Below are 12,114 nucleotides of genomic sequence, written 5' to 3'. Positions count from 1 at the left end.
TGTTCTTAAGAAAAAATATGACTAAATTAACTTGGGGGACTACACCTGTACAGTCATGAAGTCGTGGTTTCAGACGCTTCTACACAATGAAAAGGCGTTTCCAGCACTCCACAAGCGCTCAGAAGCTTTAGAAAGGCTGGAAACGCTATGCAGTACTGTCTTAACGTGGACTCATTGTAATGATTATAAACAGACATTTCTGCCATAAATTGTCCTTTTTATATGTGGGAACAGACTGTAAATCACACGTTCTTAAGATAAAATATGACTACTCTATCTTGGATGACTTCTTCACACTCAAAAGGCGTTTGCAGCACTCCACAGGCGCTCTGACGCTTTAGAAAGGCTGGAAACACTATGCAGTACTGTCTTAACGTGGACTTATTGTAATGATTTTTAACAGACATTTCTGTCACGTACTATCCTTTATATGTGTGGGAACAGACTGTAAATCACATTTTCTACAGAAAAAATATGACTACTCTAACTTGGGTGACTACACCTGCACAATCATGAAGTCGTGGATTTAGGCGCTTCTACACACTCAAAAGGCGTTTCCAGCACTCCACAAGCGCTCAGAAGCTTTAGAAAGGCTGGAAAGCTATGCAGGACTGTCCGAACGTGGACTTATTGTAATGATTTTCAACAGATATTTCTGCCATAAATTGTCCTTTATATGTGTACGAACATACTGTAAATCACATTTTCTACTGAAAAACCATTAACTTTGGTGACTACAACTGTACAATCATGAAGTCGTGGATTTAGGCCCTTCTTCGCACTGAAAAGGCGTTTCCAGCACTTCACAAGCGCTCAGAAGCTTTAGAAAGGCTGGAAACGCTATGCAGTACTGTCTTAACGTGGACTCATTGTAATGATTATAAACAGACATTTCTGCCATGAACTATCCTTGATATGTGTGGGAACAGACTGGAAATCGCATTTTCTGCAGAAAAAATATGACTACTTTAACTGGGGAGACTACATCTGTACAATCATGAAGTCGTGGATTTAGGCGCTTCTTCACACTCAAAAGGCGTTTCCAGCACTCCACAAGCGCTCAGAAGCTTTAGATTGGCTGGAAAGCTATGCAGTACTGTCTTAATGTGGACTCATTGTGTTGACTATAAACAGATATTTTTGCCATAAATTGTCCTTTATGTATGTGGGAACAGACAGGAAATCACATTTTCTTAAGAAAAATATGACTACTTTCACTTCGGTGACTACACCTGTACAATCATGAAGTCGTGGATTTAGGCGCTTGTTCACACTCAAAAGGCGTTTCCAGCACTCCACAGGCGCTCTGACGCTTTAGAAAGGCTGGAAAGCTATGCAGGACTGTCTTAACGTGGACTCATTGTAATGATTTTTAACAGATATTTCTGCCATAAATTGTCCTTTATATGTGCACGAACAGACTGTAGATCACATTTTCTACTGAAAAACCGTTAACTTTGGTGACAATAACTGTACAATCATGAAGTCGTGGATTTAGGCCCTTCTTCGCACTGAAAAGGCGTTTCCAGCACTCCGCAAGCGCTCAGAAGCTTTAGAAAGGCTGGAAACGCTATGCGATACTGTCTTCACGTGGACTCATTATAATGATTATTAAAAGACATTTCTGCCACGAACTATCCTTTATATGTGTGGTAACAGACAGGAAATCGCTTTGCTTAAGATAAAATATGACTACTCTAACGTGGGTGACTACACCTGTACAATCATGAAGTCGTGGATTTAGGCGCTTCTTCACACTGAAAAGGCGTTTCCAGCATTCGACAAGCGCTCAGAAGCTTTAGAAAGGCTGGAAAGCTATGCAGTACTGTCTTAACGTGGACTTATTGTAATGATTATAAACAGATATTTCTGCCATGACCCATCCTTGATATGTGTGGGAACAGATTGTAAATCACATTTTCTAAAGACCAAATATGACTAAATTAACTTGGGGGACTTCACCTGTACATTCATGAAGTCGTGGATTCAGGCGCTTCGTCGCACTGAAAGGGCGTTTCCAGCACTCCACAAGCGCTCAGACGCTTTAAAAAGGCTGGAAACGCTATGCAATATTTTCTTAACGTGAGCTCATTATAATGTTTACAAACGGACATCACTGCCATAACATATTCTTCATATCTTTGTGACCAGTCAGTAAATTACATTTTCTTTAGAAAAAATATGACTACTTTAACTTGGGTGTCCACACCTGTACAATCATGAAGTAGTAGCGATTGTTTGTACTGACAAGGCTTTTTCTGTACTCCACAGTCGCCCAGACGCTTAGCAAAAGCCAGGAGCGCTATTCAGTATTCTTTCAACGTGACGACACCATAATGAATATAAACAGACATTTCTGCCATAAAATACCCTTTATATGTAATGTAACAAACAGTAAATCACACATTTTTCAGAAAAAAATATGACTCACTTGGTTGACTACGCCTGTACAATAATGAAGTGAAAGAGCAAATAGCAATGCAGTATTCTCTTAACATGAAGACATTATAATGATCAGAAAGAGAAACTTCTGCAATAACATACCCTTTGTCTCCAAAGACTTCATGATTGTACCGGTGTGGTTAACGTAGTCATATTTTCTCTGACGAAAATGTGATTTATGGTTTGTTCCCTTACATATAAAGGGTATTTTATGGCACGAATGTCTGTTTATAATTATTACAATTAAACCTTAGAGAATTCTGCACAGCGTTTCTGGCCTTTCTAAAGCGTTTGAGTGCTTGGGGAGTGCTGGAAACTCCTTTTCAGTGTGAAGAACCGTCTAAATACACGATTTCATGATTGCACAGGTGTAGTCACCGAAGTTAAAGTAGTCATATTTTTAATTAAGAAAATGTGATTTAAGGTCTGTTCCATTATATATAAATGGTCTTTTTTGGCAGAAATGTCTGTTTTTAGGATTTATGGTGACTTCACCTTAAGAGAACAGTGAATAGCGCTCCTGGCTTTTCCAAAGCGATTGAGCGCTTGGGGAGTGCAATAAAGGTCTTTTCATTGTATGCTAGAGTACATAAAGACAAGGTCAATATTGTACAGGTATGGTCTTCCTAGGTAATGCTTTAGCTTTCTATCTCCTACAAATTGGATTATAGTTCAGTTGCTTTCGAGAGATAGGGTTTGTTACTGCAGAAATGTCTGTTTCAGATCTTTATAATGAGTTAAGGTTTAGAGAGTACTGTAAAGCCATTTTAGGCTTTCTAAAGCGTTTGAGCGCTTGTGGTGTGCTAGAAACGCTTTTTCAGTGTAGAGAAGTCTAAAGCCGTTACTTGTGTGACTAGAGCTGTGCAATCATTCAATGTTGGTTTTAAGCGTTTGTTTTCACTGAAAAGGCGTTTAGTGCACTCCACAAGCGCTCAAACGCTTTAGAAAGGCTAGAAGCGCCATACAGGATCCTCTTAACGCGATGACATTGATATGACTATGAACATACATTTCTGCCATGAAACACACTAACTTGTACAATTTCTGATTGAAAATCACATTTTCATTTGACCGAAATCTAAAGCCTTTACTTGTGTGACTAGGATCTGTGCAATCATTCAATGTTGGTTTTAGGCGCTTGATTTCACTGAAAAGGCGTTTACTGTACTCCACAAGCGCTGAAACGCTTTATAAAGACTCGAGGCGCTTTACAGGATCCGATTAACGCGAAGATATTGTTATGACTATGAACAGGCTTTTCTGCCATGAAACACACTTTATTGTACAGTTTCTGACTGAAAATCACATTTTCATGAGAAAGAAATCTCAAGAATTTACTTGTGTGACTAGATCTGTGTAATCATTCAAACTTGTTTGAGCGTTTACTGCACTCCACACACGCTCAAACGCTTTATAAAGGCTCCAAACGCTTTACAAGATCCTCTAAACGGGAAGACATTGTTGACTATGAACAGACATTTCTGCCATGAAACTCACTTTACTTGTACAGTTTCTGACCGAAAATCACATTTTCATGAGAAAGAAATCTAAAGCCTTTACTTGTGTGACTAGATCTGTGCAATCATTCAAACTTGGTTCAAGGAGTTTGTTTTTACTGAAACGGCGTTTACTGCAGTCCACAAGCGCTCAAACGCTTTAGAAAGCCTACATGCTCTGTACAGGATCCTCTTAACACGACGACATTATAATGACTATGAAAAGACATTTCTGCCATGAAACACACTTTATATGTAAAGGTATTGACAGAAAATCACATTTTCATGAGAAAGAAATCTAACGAATTTATTTCTGTGACTGGATCTGTGTAATCATTCAAACTTGGTTCAAGGAGTTTGTTTTCACTGAAACGGCGTTTAGTGCTCTCCACAAGCGCTCACACTCTCTACAAAGGCTAGAAACGCTTCACAGGATGCTTTATACGCGACGACATTATTATGACTATGAACAGACATTTCTGCCAAAAACACACTTTTCGTGTACAATTTCTGACCGTAAATCACATTTTCATGAGAAAGAACACTACAGCATTTATTTGTGTGACTAGATCTGTGCTACTAGATCATTCAATCTTGGTTTTAGCATTTGTTTTCACTGAAAAGGCGTATACTGCACTCCACAAGCGCTCAAACGCTTTAGAAAGGCTACAAGCGCTATACAGGATCCTCTTAATCTGAAGACATTATAATCATTATGAACATATATTTTTGCCATAAAACACACTTTCAATGTATAGGTACTGATCGTGAATCACATTTTCATGAGAATAAACACTAAAGCTTTAACATGGGTTACGAACTGTGTACAATACTGATTTCTTTGTTGTAGAAGCTAAGTTTCACTGGAAAGGCATTTCCTGCATTGCAGAAGCGCTCAAACGCTTTACAAAGGCTCGAAATGCTACGCAGTATTCTCTTAATGTGAAGACATTGTAATGATTATGAACAGACATTTCTGCCATAAAAACAGTTTATATGTAAATTTACTTACCATAAATCACATTTTCATGAGAAAGAACACTAAAGCTTTTACTTGTGTTAAAGTTAAAAGTCTAGTAGTCTTTCTCACGAAAATGTGATTTTAGGTCAGTTCCTTTACATTTAAAGGGCTTTTGTAAACGATATGATAGCTAGTGAAGTGCAGGAAACGGCTTTTCAGAGTAGCTTAACCATTACAATAACGATTTCGGTATTGTACAAGTCTCATCACCCAAATTAAAGCTTAGTGTTCATTCTCGTGAAAATGTGATTTGCTGTCTGTTCCATGACATATAAAAGGCCTTTTTATGGCTACAATGTCTGGATTTAATCATTGTAATGTCTTTACGTTAAGAGAATACTGTATAGCGTTTCAAACCTTTTCATAACATATGAGAGCTTGTGGAGAGTAGTAAACGCCTTTTCAGTCTAAATAAACGGCTGAAACCACGATTCCATGATTGTATAGTTGTATTCACTCATGTTGAAGCTTTAGCGTTCTTTCCCATGAAATTGTGATTTAAGTCACTTCCTTTATATTTGAAATGTATTTACGACAGAAATGTCTGTTTATAACCATGATAGCACTGCATAGCGTTACATGCCTTTAAGTGCTTGTCGACTGCAATAAACGCCATTTTAGTGTAATTTTGTCCCTTTCTGAGGGTTTGGCTTATTTTAGTGAGCTACGGACCACAGCGTAAGAAGAGAAATCATAGAATTTTCTCAACCGTGGAGACGATCAGGGATTTATTATATTCTCTATCTTTATTTGTTTTTTTTTATTGAGTATGAGATACTTGGCCTGGGCCTAGGCCAAGTATCTCATACTCAAAACTCATTCCCAAAGAAATTTATTTTCTATTTTCTAAGTTGTTTTATGTTGTCCAGAGAACACTGGGCCTAGGCCTCAGAGCTTCCATTCCACATTTTATTCTTTGCAGGCTAAATGGCTGGATCGTTGTTAGCAGATGCTTGCATGGGTTTCAGAGCTGCATTCACAATTTTTTTTTTCAGCTTTCTGAAGAGGTTGGGATTTTGGTTCATGGACCCAAAGGCTCGAAGCTCCCATTATAATATCATTGTCACTATTCTTAAGGGTTTTGTAATAGAGAGTGGGCCCATGACCTTTGGCTAAAAGCTCAGATGAAATGTTTTTTTAAGGATAAATATCTGGGTCATAGTTACTTTGTCTTCTCTCCAGAATTTTAATTCCCTATTCTATTTTAATACGATAGAGGCTTCTGGGCCTGTGTTTAAGGGCTCATATTCCATCTTACTCTTTCAAAATGAAATGACTCATACTGGGTGTTGGCTCAGAGATGTCGTTGAAATTTCATCGTTGGCTTCTGTTCAGAAGTGCAGTTAAAAGAACCTGGGCTCTGGCCTCCAAATTACCATTCAAATATTTGAGTTCCTATTCTAAGAGGTTGGGTCTTGGCCTTATTTAAAGGGATTTTGTGTCAGTTATACTATGGTTGGACCTTGCCACAGAGCTCCTATCACAAATTTTATTCTTTAGAGTCCAAGTGGCTGACTCATGTAACTGGAACTTTGCCTGAGTGTTAGGTCTTTCATTTCATCATTATTGTCCCTGTAGAAAAGCTAGTAATGCTATGCAGTATTTTCTGAACTTGAAGACATTATAATGATTATAAACATACATTTCTCACATGAAGTTCCCATTGTCTCCAAAGAAACTTACCTAATGTGACATATTAATGAGAAATAACAGTTAAGAATTAATTTGGGTGTCTACACCTTTACAATCATGGTTTCGTGGTTTCAGGTGTTCATTTACACGGAAAAGGCATTTACTGCACTACAGATGCGCTCAAGCGGTTTAGAAAGGTAAAACCTCTATGCAGTATTTATTTCACGCGAAGACATTATAATGATTATAAACAGACATTTTTGCCATGAAATACGCTTTAAATGCAATGAACCAGACTGTAAATCACATTTTCGAGAGGAAAAATTTGACTACTTTATATTGTGTGACTATACCTGTACAATCATTAAATTGTGGTTTAGGCGTTTGTTTACACTGAAACTGCTCTGCACAAGAGCTCAAACGGTTTAGAAAGGCTTGAAACGCCATGCAGTTTTCTCTTAAACTGAAGACATTATAATGATTATAAACACATATTTCTGCCATAAAATACCCTTTGTCTCCAAAGAAACAGACCTTATATCACATTATCAGGAGAAAAAAAAGTAAAGCATTAACTTGGGTGACCACACCTGTACAATCATGGAATCGTGGTTTCAGGTGTTTATTTACACTGAAAAGGCGTTTACTACACTCTAGATGCGCTCAAACAGTTTAGAAAGGCTAGAACTGCTGTGTAATCTTCTCTTGACGTGATGACATTAAAATGATTATATACAGACATTTCTGTCATGAAATGCCCATTGTATGTAATGTAACAGACCGTAAATCAAGTTTTCATGGGAATGAACACTAAAGCTTTAACATGGGTGACGAACTGTGTACAATACTGACATCTTTGTTGTAGACACTAAGTTTCACTTAAAACACGTTTACTGCACTGCATTAGCGCTCAAACGTTTCAGAAAGGTTGGAATCGCTATGCATTATTCTCTTACCGTTAAGACATTATAATGACTATAAACAGATAATTCCGCCACAAAACACTCTTTGTTTACAAACGAACTGAACTAAGATCACATTTTCATGAGAAAGAACAGTAAAATATTAACTTGGGTGACTACAGCTGTACAATCATGAAATTGTTGTTTTAGGCGTCTATTTACACTGAAAATGCGTTTACTGCACTCCACAAGCGCTCCAACGCTTTAGAAAGTCTAGCAGCGCGATACAGTATCCTCTTAATGTAAAGACATTATAATGATTATGAGCAGATATTCCTGCCATAAAATATGTATAGGCACTGATCGTAATTCACATTTTCATGAGAAAGAACGCTAAAGCGTTTACTTGTGTGACAAGATCTGTGCAATCATTCAATCTTGGTTTAAGGCGTTTGTTTTCACTAAAAAGGTGTTTGCTGCACTCCACAAGCGCTCAAAAGCTTTAGAAAGTCTAGAACCGCTATACAGGATGTTAACGCGAAAACATTATAATGATTATGAACAGACATTTCTGCCATAAAACACACTTTATATGTAAAGGTACTGACCGCAAATCACAGTTTAATGAGAAAGATCACTAAAGCATTTGTGTGACAAGATCTGTGCAATCATTCAATCTTGCTTTTAGGCGTTTGTTTTCACTAAAAAGGCATTTTCTGCACTCTGAAAGCTCTCAAGCGCTTCAGAAAATTTTACAGGATCCTCTTAACGTGAGGACATTTTAATGATTATAAACAGACATTTCTACAATAAAACACACTTTATATGTAAAACTAATGACTGTAAATCACATTTTCATGAGAATGAACACAAAAGCTTTAACATAAGTTACGAACTGTGTAGGGTATGATTTCTTTGTTGTAAACGCTGTGTTTTGCTGAAAAGGCGTTGACTGCATTGCAGAAGCGCTCAAACGCTTTACAAAGTCTCGAAATGCTATGCAGTATTCTCTTAACATGAAGACATTGGTCTAGAACCGCTATACAGGATGTTATTAACGCGAATACATTATAATGATTAAGAACAGATATTTCTGCCATAAAACACACTTTACCAAGATAGCAAAGTAACGTTGAAACAACGGTGATTCACCGTTGTCCAGTTCAACGCAGAACTGTTGAATCAACGTTGATTCAACGGAAAAGTGCACATACTGTTCAACGTTGAATCAACATTGAAAATCCGTTGAAACGAGACGCCGTATCAACTCCATTTCAACCTTTGTCTAAACATTGCTTATAGTGAGGCTGTTTCAGTGTTTACATCACACATATAACCCTGTTTTATGTACAACGGGATTTCTAAAAATATGGTTGTCTAATAATAATAATAATAATAATAATAATAATAACAATAACAACAACAACAACAACAACAACAACAACAACAACAATACAAATAACAATACTAATATACTCAATTTAATAATAATAATAATAATAATAATAATAATAATAATAATAATAATAACAACAACAACAACAACAACAACAACAACACATGAAACTATTTGATGAAAGCACTTTTATTTTTATAAAATTTGTTAAAGTTTTCTCATAGGAGAGTGTGATCAAAAGTTGTGGGAATGCTCCTGCTGCACTGCACCTAACAAATAAAGACAACAACAGACAGAAAGTGCACATCATATTAATTTAATGCAATTGCGGCCTATATATGTTGCTTGACAAAAAGAATCAAAACAAAATGACCATACCTGATGTCCTTCTTGGTATTCTCCTTTCCCTCTCTGGCACATATTATTTTCACAACAGATGCCAGCTTGGTGCTTCCTGTAATTTACTTCTGGGGAGCAGCTGAAACAAATGCAAGTGAAAGGGATACATATTAGACGGTGGAACACCTTTTTAAAGTGAGGTGATTGGGATACGATTACGCTACACATGTAAAAAAAAGATGGTTCTTCAAGGGTTCTTTGGTAAAGAAAATGGTTTTATATAGAACCATGAACACTCAAAAAAAGTTTTTATTTTGAGGACATTTGGGTATACAACCCAGATTCCAAAAAAGTTGGGACACGGTGCAAAATCAAAATAAAAACAATGTAATGATGTGGGAGCAATAAACCCTTTGAAAATAGTACAAACCCTAATTGAAAATAGTACAAAAACAACACATCAAATGTTCGAACTGAAAAATGTTATTGTTTTTGAAAAATATATGCCCATTTTGAATTTGTTGCCAGCAATACATTTCAACAGGGACAGGGGCATGTTTACCACTGTGCTGCATCACCTTTTAACAGCACTCTGTAAGTGTTTAAGAACTGGGAAGACCAGTTGCTGTTCTGAAAGTGAAATGTTTTCCTGTTCTCGCTCAATGTAGGATTTCAGCCGCTCAACAGTTCAGGATCTCCTTTGTATTTTTTCTCATATTTTTCACTTTATAATGCACCAAATGTTGTCAATGGTGACAGGTCTAGACTTTAAGCAGGCCAATTTAGCAAGCGGACTCTTTTACTATGGAACCATGCTGCTGTAATACGTGTAGAATGTGGTTTAGCATTGTCTTGCTGAAATAAGCAAGGCCTTCCCTGAAAAAGACATCATCTAGATGGCAGCATATATCGTTTAGCATTAATGGTGCCTTCACAAATGTGCATGTCACCCATGCCATGTGCACTAATGCACTCCCATACCATCACAGATGCTGACTTTTGAACTTTGTGCTGATAACAAGCCAGATGGTCCCTCTCCTCTTTAGCCCAGAGGACGCAGCATCCATGATCTCCAAAAAAAATTCAAATTCAAATTTTGACTCGTGGGACCACAAGACACTTTTCCACTTCACCTCAGTCCATCTTAAATGGCAGAATTTCTGGATGCTGTTTATATTTAGTTTCTTCTTTGCGTTTTAGAGTTTTAACTTGCATTTGTGGATGCAGCCACAAACTGTTTTCACAGTGTTTTTCAGAAGTGTTTGAGCCCATGCAGTGATTTCCACTACAGAATCATGTCTGTTTTTAATGCAGTGCTGCCTGAGGGCCTGTAGATCACAGCCATCCAATATTGCATACAGAGATTTCTCTGGATTCTCTTATATACTTGTGAGATGTTCCACTGTGCTTTTTTTAGCATTACACAAATTTACCAGTCTTCTTGTTGCCCCTGTCAGAACTTTTTTTGACTCGTGTTGAATTCAAAATGGGCATATATATTAAAAAAAACAAAAAACATTAAGTTTCAGTGTTTGATATGTTGTCTTCGTAATATTTTCAATTAAATATAGGACTGATTTACACATCACTGCATTCTGTTTTCATTCACATTTTGCACAGCACCCAACCATTTTGAAAACTTTTATGTCTATTTTATGTCCTGTAGGCACATGATGATGTAGGCCACAGGTTCCCAACTCTGGTCTTGGAGTATTCTCTGCCCTGCATATTTTAGGGGTTAAATAATTATCTCATTAACAGCCCTGAAGTGGGCGTGTCTGGGCAAAAAACACTAAAATGTGCAGCGTAAGGGTTCTCCAGGATCAGGGTTTGGAACCTGTATTGTAGGCGAATGGCAATGTGTGTGTGTGTGTGAGACAGAGAGCGTACCTTTTAAAGCTCCAAACTTCTCTGGTCTCTAGGGGTTCTTGAGCTGGGCTTTTGTTGTGGGACAGCTTTTTCCCTCCAAGCTCCTGTTGGCTGTTTTGCTGTAAACCTCAGACTTAGCTTTTGGACAAGAACTCTATCTCAACTGATTCTCCTCTGTTCCACTGAAAAGGTACTCTTTCCCCCCATCTGTACAAGAAACAAACATTTTTCACTCAGTATAATATTACTAACATAATATTATCAACATAGGGCTGTGTGTACAAAAGGTTTGAATATCCCTGTTTTTAAATACATTCTCTATGGGGAATGCATTTAAATATGCCATTTCCTGCATGTTTTAGTGCACAATTTCTATTTTTTTGCTAAGTTTAACATGTTGAAAAAAATAAAAGGCAAAATATAAAAAGTGCTATGTGTCTCACCAGGACTACAATTCACCTTCCCTCAATAAATACTATGGTGACTTTTATTTTGACAGGCACGTAATTTAAACTTCTACTTACCTGAGGTCCTGGGGGACCCAGGCGAGGTGGGAGCCAGGTCGCTGGTACCTGTAAAGAAGAAAATATAATGTTAAATATAGCTAGTTTAACAATCATTTCTAAGATAAGTATGCATGTGTATATATGAAGAAAATGGCCATTGTATGTATGTATATAGGTGATTTATGTGTGTATTGTCTGTTCTATTGTCACCCCTAGACTGTGGATAATGGTATGACCCAGAGTTAATGTGTGCGGGGCTACCAAGTTAAAAGGGAAGGGGGACAATGGAGGAGTTGAAGTATGTTTGGGGTAGGTCTGTGTGGCTTTGCAGCCTCAGACCCAATGCAACAGAATCGTTTTAGTTCTGTGTGAGGCAAATGGTTGCTGGATGCTGACTGCGGAGTCAGTGGATTCATTTGGCTACAGCTTTGTTTTCTTTTAATTTTTCTCTCGCGAGTGTAAATACTTTTGTGTGCAAAAACCACAATAAACTTCAGAGCACTGTGGAATT

At 37.4% G+C, this 12,114-nt stretch overlaps 1 long non-coding RNA gene across 2 annotated transcripts; it reads right to left on the bottom strand.

The window, feature by feature from the left end:
* Positions 1 to 9,059: 9,059 nt before the first annotated feature.
* LOC118802468 lies at positions 9,060 to 11,721 on the bottom strand. Of its 2 annotated transcripts, XR_005006679.1 has the most exons (4): positions 11,622 to 11,721; positions 11,119 to 11,304; positions 9,268 to 9,367; positions 9,126 to 9,158 (listed from the first exon to the last, which is right to left on the bottom strand). It is a non-coding gene; the product is annotated as an uncharacterized LOC118802468 (long non-coding RNA). The 2 variants fall into 2 exon arrangements; XR_005006678.1 differs by having other exon boundaries at positions 9,060 to 9,367.
* Positions 11,722 to 12,114: the final 393 nt, after the last annotated feature.

Source organism: Colossoma macropomum, unplaced genomic scaffold (assembly GCF_904425465.1).
Source record: "Colossoma macropomum unplaced genomic scaffold, Colossoma_macropomum, whole genome shotgun sequence".
In the NCBI taxonomy this organism is placed as follows: Eukaryota; Metazoa; Chordata; class Actinopteri; order Characiformes; family Serrasalmidae; genus Colossoma; species Colossoma macropomum.
Note: the sequence above shows the minus strand (reverse complement) of the source record. Positions and strands in the feature narration are given on the sequence as shown.